This window comes from Geospiza fortis, unplaced genomic scaffold (assembly GCF_000277835.1).
Source record: "Geospiza fortis unplaced genomic scaffold, GeoFor_1.0 scaffold13, whole genome shotgun sequence".
NCBI lineage: Eukaryota > Metazoa > Chordata > Aves > Passeriformes > Thraupidae > Geospiza > Geospiza fortis.
In genome coordinates, this window is record NW_005054384.1 from 1,964,313 (window position 1) to 1,973,718 (window position 9,406).

Consider the following 9,406-nt stretch of genomic DNA (forward strand, 5'->3'; position numbering starts at 1 on the left):
CACGGTCATTTGGGTTGCAAAAGAGCTCATTGTCTCATTGTCACAGCCATTTCCAGTGAATTTATGCTTTCTTGAGAGTCCCAGACCAGAAGGATGGATCCAGAATTGGGCTCTTGTGGCAGAGTGTAGAGGGAGGAAGAGGATATTTACAGGTGCAGAAATTTTCCTGCACATGTGCAGAGGCTCCATGTTTAGTGCTGAGGCTCCAGAGTGTTTTGCTCTGTCCTTACCCACTGATAAATCCCTGTAAAACATCAGTGGGGCTGAGCAGGAGGTAAAGGGGAAAACATGACACAGACCCCAAAAATCTGCCTGTCCTCCAAGGTATGGATCATGTTCAGTCACCCCAAGAGGATGATCTGGTGTATTCACAATGGCTGGGGAATAAATGAGTGTCACATACTTATCACAATGACCTAAGGGTTATACACAAAGTACTGACTGGTGTGTTTTAATTTCCTTGATTTGTTGAAATAAAAATATTATTTAATGTCAAGCTTTGTGGTGGACTAAATTAAAAAAGAAAAAAAAAAGAGGAGTTAAAGTTTGTTCCCTGTGCAAGTAGAAGAGTGTGAAGAATTGTCTGCAAATCAAATTTTAACACAGAAACCCCACATTCTGAAGTTTGTTTTATCTGGTCTAGGAAAATCACTGGTTTCAGTTTGTAAGACAGGCCTGAAATGCAGCAGCTGTTTGTGTCTCATTCTGATGTTTTGTTGAAGCTTTGCTTTAACTTTTATGGCCAGGAGCAAAAAAAGAATCCTTGTATCAGAAAATAAATTTGATCTTCTTTCCTTTTTGTTACTCTTCTACTTTAGCAATTTAGTTCTGCAACAGACTGTAGAAAATTTCAGAAACTAGAGATTCTTTCATTTCACTTTTTGAGTAGATATGTTCAAATAATGGCAGAGAGTCAGAATTATAGAAAACTCTATTTTGCTTTTCATTTAGTTTTTCAAAAAGATGCCTTTCCACTCTGCTTTGTGTCAGGTCACATTAAAAATGCTTTAATATTTTTAGCAAAGGATAGATAACATCAAATTTGCCCTGATAAAAGAAATTAGTATATGAACTCTACTGTATTGAAAATCAAGTTTTTTTAAAAATAGCTTAATGAGGCTTTTTTTCCCTGCTGTTTGTTTTCTTAACCCTCTTCTCCTACTGTAGTTTTAACATGCTTGTGGCTAAATCTGGTATGGATGGGAAATAACCACCCAGTAACCTTCATTGGTGTTCAATTTTTAATATATAGCTTGGAAAATAAAATGGTTTGAATGGCTATAGCAGTAATTTTCAACATTTTCAATGGACAAGGATCATACATGACCTATATTATTTCACAGACCACTGCTACCTTTATTGTTTTTGTTTTATTTCTTTTCCTTTTGTTAGTTCTGTAACAACTTTTTTTCCTAGGCACTGCTCAAACTCAGTTGCAGCTGCTTGGAATTTCCCACCAATTTTTTTTCCTAATTAAAACCAAAACTCTCAAAAATACTGAAATCACAGAAACATAGTTTCCCAGGTTAAATACTCCTTTTTTTTTTTTTTTTTTTTTTGCATCTAGGAGAAGGGATTTATATTTTTTCTTGGGCTCCTTTTTTTCAATCATTCACTAAAAGATTGAAGTGGGCTGCTGAAGTACTCCAGTCCAAAATGGTCCCAGTGAACCTCAAAGGAGCTGCATTTTACATGTCCTGAGGTGTTACTCTCCCAAATGAGTGTGCTGCAGTTCAGATGCTCTGGTGCCAGACTGGTTTCACTGGTGTGTTGCTGTTTGTCCAGAAGCTGGCAGGATTTCCCGGTTCAGAGGGAGCATTTTGGTCCTGCATGAGTCACAGTCAGTGCAGGTGTGCACAGCAGCTGATTTTCACCTTGCTCAGTAACCCTGGCATGGTCTGGTCCCATCACACCTGCTCTGCCTGCACAGCAGAACTGTGCCTCTGTGTGAATCCTTGCCACAAGAATCCAAGCCTGTTTTCCTGTGGAATTTTTTTCAAGTGAAATGGAGGAAAATCAATTTGCTTTCAGAATAATGTTAATGGAGAAAACAAAGAAACAGCTTAATTTTTGCCCCAGGCCTGTGCACATGTTTTCAAATTGAACTTGTCCTATGATATTCCTGAGTATAAGAATAAAATTTTTGTATGAGTTCATTGATATTTGTGCAGCACAAACCAGTTCAAGTCCTAGCACACAGGTCACAGTACTTGGGAGTAGTATTGCAGCTACTTTGGTGAGGAGAAACCTTTGGACAATAAAGTCCTAGAGCTAGAACTAGATTTGAAATGCAGATTTCACATCCAGATTTCACTCCTGGAAAAGTGTGCAGGGCTTCTGGCTGATTAATTTAGCTAGAAATAAGAGCCAGCTGCAATACCTGGGTATCCCTTCCTGTTTGTGCTCCAGAGCACATTAATGCAGCAACAGCAGTGACCAAGTTCCTCAGTGCAGACAAGTCCCTAGGTTATACATTTTTTAATGGGATACTTTCATTAGTGCCTTGGCTGATATTACTCATAAACCAACCCTTGTGCTACCAGGTTTAATCATTGTCTCCAGGCAGAGCCTTATTAGTGCAAGGTCATTCTATACTTTTTTATTCCTTGTTTTCCCTTAGAGAAAGAGAGCAATGTCTCCAGAAAAGTCACCTCCCTCCTGCCTGGCATATCAACATCCACAGACTTGCTGCCAGCATAGATGTAATGCCTCTTGGTCAAACCTCATGTTGCACGAGAACAGAGAGTTTATATTAAAAGGCAGATAATAAGATCAAGTCCTGGAACTTGTATGTGGGATTTTGTAAGCTGTTTAAAGAAGTAAAGATAAAACTTCTATTAAAAAAAAAAAAAAAGTGAACTGTTTCTTGAAAATATGAAATCTCTCATTGTGAGTTAAATGCTTTTGAAATGCTGGATTGATGACTCTGGAGATCAAAGTCTTACACCTGGCTGAGCCACTTAGATGTCCCCACGGCCTTGGAGCACCCCACAGTCTAACCCTCGGGGGTGGGGAAGTGCTCTGATTCCTCTGCTACCATGAAGGAACTGAGGTGCAAAATGGCAAGGTGACACATTTAAGCTCACAGTAGAAGTCTGTGCTGAAGCAGGGATTTCAGACCAGGCATCTGATCTCCTCAGGTAGCAATCCAAATGGGAGCTGTCACCTCTCTCCTGCAGAAAAGGTAATGACAGAAAGTCTCTGATCAAAGAGGGTGGGAGATTTCCCAGTTTGAGCAAGTCCCTGTCCTTTCAGGAGGGAAACAATGAGAAAAGTGAGTCAAGACAAAGAGAGCAGTGAGGGGTGGCTGGCACCAGCCTGTGCAACTGGACTGTCATCTAACAAGATCATTTGTTCTAAAACAGCGCATAATGACACTTACCATGGCAATTTCTATAATTCTTTGCCACGTGGCCATTCCTTGTTTTGGAGTGTATTCCTAATTGAACTCAAAATAGTCTGAAAATTAGGGGAAAATTAGGGAAAAAACCTCTGCTGCAAGGCTGTTCTCGACACTTACGACGGGAACGTTTTAGATCAAAATGAGGCAATTTTATAGAAACATACTGGTCCCCCTGGAATCCACATTTTTCCTCTTCCTCCTGCCTCCCTCTCCAGGCTCCTCAGCAGCACATAGACAGGGTTTCTGGGTTTCTTCTCTTTTTGGTCACTTACTGTACAAGGAAATAAGATTCCAGGCCTCTGTGTTCATTGCTTTCTATTTTTTAACTCCTGCAGAATCATGCAGGGTATATTAGGAAGACTCCAGATTCAGAATCTGTCTGACATATCAAAGATTTCTGCATGATAGAAAGTAGAGTTCTTTGATATAAAGTACTCATATTGCTTTCTTTATTTACATCAGTAGGAAATTCAGGCCCTTTCTTTCCCTGTCTTGAGCACACTCTTTAACCCCAGACAATAAGAAATAATATTTAAAAATTAAGCATAATTAATCTATCATATATATATGGCCATGCAAATTAGAGAGGTCTGAACTAATAATGTGAATCACATATTTTAAAATAAATAAATAAAAGTAGTATAGGCAGAAAAGCAGCCAAGCATATGGTTTCACCATATGCTGAAGCATACTTACTGTCCCTTATATCCTGTATTCCCTGTGAAAGCTATGTATACATAATCACTGACAAAAAAAAACAACCCAGAAAAACAACCCTGCATGAAAGAACTTTAAAGCTACAAGATCAAGTGCTCTGTATTTGGGCTCTGTGAAAATAAATTCATGCAGTCATAATTTCTCTAATAAAGGGATGTGCAAAGAAATGTTTTTTTTTTTTTTTTCCTGGGCTTCATCATGTGAGTTTTTGCATGGGAGCTCCTTCTCATTCAGTGGAGGTGATGTATTGTAGTCACTGAAAGAATATGAATATTCACATGAAGGCATTGATCCATATCCTAAAGATGTTTCTTATGCACCATCTTCTCCTTTATTCAGTGGGGAGGTAGTTCTGGATTGCTCAATGTCTGTATCTGATATCCTTTACGTGTTTTGGGGGCAATATTTCCAGGAAATAGATCAGTTACTTTCCTGGATTTAAGGTCTGGGTTCAACTCTTTCTGCTTTATTGATAGAAAGAAAGCAGAGGTATCAAGCAGTGTTCACATACCAGTGAGACTGGTTGAAAACATTCAAAACATTTTTTCATTGAAAATGAGATTTTTTTTTGAGAATGTTAATCACATTTCTCTTTACTACAAGAAAAAAAAATACTTTCAATTGAATTTTCCACTGAGAAACCTTGAGGTAAGCTTTTCATCCCAGCTAAGGTAGAAAAGTTTTCTTTTGGCCTTTGCACAGCCCCCATACAGCTTTTAGGGTGCTGATCTCTTCAGCTGGGAGTGATCCTCATACTGCAATACACTATTAGCATCCAGAATTAAATAATCCAGGATGCCCTTCTTTCTGTGGAAAGTGCAGACATTTTGATACTTTGAACCACTCTGAAATAGAAGTAATTTCAGGAGCAGCAAAGCACAGCAGAGGAGGGTAAATCCATTTTTAAGCAGCTGTGTTTTAGAAGGGTGGCCATAGAAATCTTTGTCTTATGAAGGGTGTGAGATTCTCTATTTCTCCTCTGTTTACCTGGCTCTTTCATTGCTGTAATTCACCAAGGCATGACTCAGAAACGCTGCGTGGGTCACTTAAAAAGCAGATGCTTCTCATCATTGAAAAAAAATGGAAAAGAAAAAAAGAAAAAAAGAGTGGGAAGGAGCAGAAATTTGTTGCATCTTGAAATAAACAGAATGGAATCAGAATTTGAACAGATGAATTATGTTTTTATGTTCATATCTTCTGTGTATCCATAACAATCCCAGGAGGCTTCACATCAACATTTTGAAATCTTTTTGATAAATGCATTCACGTTCTTACCAAAATTGACTTGTGTTTGGATTTCTCATCTTATACTCCAATTAGCATTTGAACCCAACACTTTAAGCACATGATACAGTGATTTCTTGTATGCATATAGTTAATTTAAATGTTTCAGATCATTGCTACTGAAGCTACCAAGTGCTATTTTATTTCTGGCGGTTTTCAAGAGCTGATTTTATGATTCTTTGGCTTACCTTGAAAATGTATTTTTTTTCTATAATCTACTTTTGAACTCCCATTTATGCCATTTTAGAAATACAGAAAACAATTAGGATTATGTCAGTGCTGAAGTTACTAAGTCTTAGGTTGAAACCTAAAGTGCAACCTATCTTTCAAAGAGGAGCAGGTCAAAGGAGTTAATGGCTAATGTGTGACTTAGAGCTAATTTTGAGCAAAGAATATGGAGTGATGCTGCTTTTATTTCCTGATTATTTTTTTCTCATTTTCCTTTCTTTTTTTTTTTCTGGCCTTGGCTTATATAGAAGATAAAAGCTCCTTACTAGGAAGAAAAATGAAAAGGAAAATAAGCTAAGAGGTGACAACTCCAATCTGAGAACGGCACCTGATATAAATGTACAGCAGTGACTTAAAGAAATGATGACCCACATGTATGATTATACACCACATTCTAAGTATAAAGTTGTAGGATTTTTTTTCTAATTTGTACCTTCTATGATAAATAAATTGACTGTTCCCATTTCTGCTTCCAGCAACATCAAGAATGCAGTGAACTTAAAAGACAAAGACTATTGAAGGTAGATGAGATCAGATGCCTGTGAGAGACAGAGAATCCAGAAGTTTGTCATGTCTCTTTGAACAAAAGTTGGCCACAATGAGGGATATCATCATTTTTGGGCCCTGGTGTAGCTGTCTTTGTGCTGGCTCAGCTGCTGGAGAGGAGCCATGGGCTCAGATTGATCACCCCATGTGGAATACACCTCACAAGAAGGATGCAGCCTGTGCTTGGCACGATGACCCCACACAATTCCCTTGATTGGGATGGAGGGAGGGCAGAGCGCTCCACTGCTCTGGCTGATCACAAGCCATGGTAAATCAGAGAAGCCCTTCTGAGCTGTGTTAATTTATACTGGACTGGGGAAATACACTGACCTAACATCCAGGAGATGTAAAATGTGACTTTCCCCGCCCACTCTCCTTTAGTCCTGGGCTGCATCTTGTGGCATCTGAAAGCACTCCAGCAGTCACCATGGATAAGCTGTTTTACTGCCATGAGACTCTGGAAGATGAAGAAAATTATGACTCATCCAGTTAGATTCAGAGGACAGTGGACTTCAGCTGTATCATGCTTTCAAACTGGCTGGGAGGCTACAGATTATTTCCTCTGCCTGTGCAACCCACCCTGTGCAAAAGAGACAATAGCCTGTCTGTAATGTTCTTTGAGACCTGGGCTTGGAAATGACATGTGTCTGTTATAAATTGCTGTTTCCTTCTTTCACTCACTGCCCAAGCTTTGCTTTGCTTTGCTTTGCATGCAGAGCTCAGGCAGCTTCTTGTTTTGGAAAGAATGTGGCTGAGAGGAAGGAACTAGCAATGGATTAGGGTTTAGCAGAACTTTGCTTTGCCACAGGCTGGCTGTGGGACTTGGAGATTTTTATCTCCTCCTGTTTCGGTTCTCCATATGCAAACTAAAGATAATAATGCTTCTCTTGGCTTGATCTTTGTCCTATTTATTTAGTTTATAAACTTCCTGGGGGCAGTGATCATCTCTTAGTATGTATAATACCAACCACAGAGAAGCTCAGCTATCATTTAGGGCCTCTATGTACTGCCATAAAATATCCATTAAATAATTATGTTATGGCAGGCATTGCCAAATGATCTTGTCTCCTCAGACTTGTGAAATATTTTTCTTAATGTACAGAAAAAAAGTTCAGTCTCAGACATCTGCAAAGATTTTGGTTTTCTGTAAAAAGCAATTGTACGTGCCACTGCATTAAAATGTATAAAATGCAGCCAGACCTGGGGTCTCAGCACAGGAAGGACATCCACCTGTTGAAGCCACTCCAGAGGAGGCTACCAAGAGAGAGGGATGGAGAACCTCTCCTACAAGAAAAGGCTGAGAGAATTGGGGTTGTTCAGCCTGGAGAAGAGAGAGAAAAGAGAAAGAGAAAGAGAAAGAGAAAGAGAAAGAGAAAGAGAAAGAGAAAGAGAAAGAGAAAGAGAAAGAGAAAGAGAAAGAGAAAGAGAAAGAGAAAGAGAAAGAGAAAGAGAAAGAGAAAGAGAAAGAGAAAGAGAAAGAGAAAGAGAAAGAGAAAGAGAAAGAGAAAGAGAAAAAGAGAGAGAGAGAGAAAGAGAGAAAGAGAGAAAGAGAGAAAGAGAGAAAGAGAGAAAGAGAGAAAGAGAGAAAGAGAGAAAGAGAGAAAGAGAGAAAGAGAGAAAGAGAGAAAGAGAGAAAGAGAGAAAGAGAGAAAGAGAGAAAGAGAGAAAGAGAAGGGAATTGTGGCCTTCCCTGTTCCTAAAGGGAGCCTAGAGACAGATGGAGAGAGACTTTATGAGGGCATGGAGTGATGGGACAAGGGGGAGTGGTTTCAGACTGAAAGAGAGTTGGTTTTGATTAGGTGTTAGGAAGAAATTCCTTAATGTGAGGCACTGGAATATGTTGCCCAGAGAAGTTGTGGGTGTCCCTGGAAATGTTCAAGGCCAGGTTGGATGGGGCTTTGAGCAACCTGGTCTAATGGAAGGTATCCCTGCCCATGGCAGCAGGTTGGGAAAAGACAAATTTTTATGTCCCTTCCAACCCAAACAATTGTTCATGTCCCTTCCCTTTTATGTCCCTATAATGCTATGACAAGATTCTGCATATTTAAATATATAATTCCAAATTCCCACTTGGCAAAAAGAAGGTAAGTCATTGAGATCATGGGGGATAACCAAAACTGTTCTTTCTAAACACCACCCAAATTCTGGGTGAATATAGTTTCGTGAACATCATACTTTTTAGCATTGGATAGCTCAGAACTATGAAGGTCTTTCTGTGGTTTGTGGTATCCTACAAAAGCAGAAAAGTCGAGGAAAAATTAAGATACTCTTAAGACATTTTCAAGTCATCTGATGAATTTCGACAAAATTACTGAGCAGACACATTTCTTTGGGTTTCTATTTTATGTGAAACCTTCACCCAACTCCACTGCTGCTCTCTGTCCTCTAAAGCTACCAAATTTATTACAGTGGTGATCTCTGCTGGATGAAACAAGAGGAGATAGAGGCGTGAGTTCCAGTTATCCCAACTCAAGAAATGGCTCAGAATCAGGCTCAGGGTAATTGTGACACTTCCTTGCTTACATTTTTTTTTCCTTAGAAACAAATAAACCCATCAAGATTTTTTGGAAAATTTTGTCTCGTGTAGTCAAAGTTAAAAAAACAAAAAAAGAGGAAGTATTGTGTGAGGAGATATTCAGCATTGAAATCTGCCCTTTTTTTTCTGTTTACCTTTCCTTCCTTCCTTCCTTCCTTCCTTCCTTCCTTCCTTCCTTCCTTCCTTCCTTCCTTCCTTCCTTCCTGTTGCAATAAGACAACTCCAATGGAAATGGTTGGTATGAGATAATCACACCTCGGGGGGATTGCAGGCATCTGGCTGTGGTTCATAAAATCCCTCAGGACTGATTCCTCACCTCCTGCTGTGTTTTTTGACTTGAAAAAAAATGCAGTTTTTGTGATTGCAATGTACAGGTATTATTTACGTTGAGCTATTTTGTTTCATTGCATTGTGAATTTATAAGAAACCAAAGGAGTTTTGCTCTCATTTTTGAAGATGTTCTCACTGACAGGGAAAATCCAGATGCCTGATGAATTCTGTAAAATATTTCCTGATGACTTCCTGTAAAATATTTCCCTGTACCAACCTGAATATTTGAGGTGTGCTCTTGCCTTGCCTTGCCTTCCCACTTTGGTGTGTTTTGCTGGGCAGCAACATCCCAGAAACATATTTTGAGCCCTTCCTTTTTTGATGCATCCTGTACCATATCTTAACAATTAAATTGCTTGGTT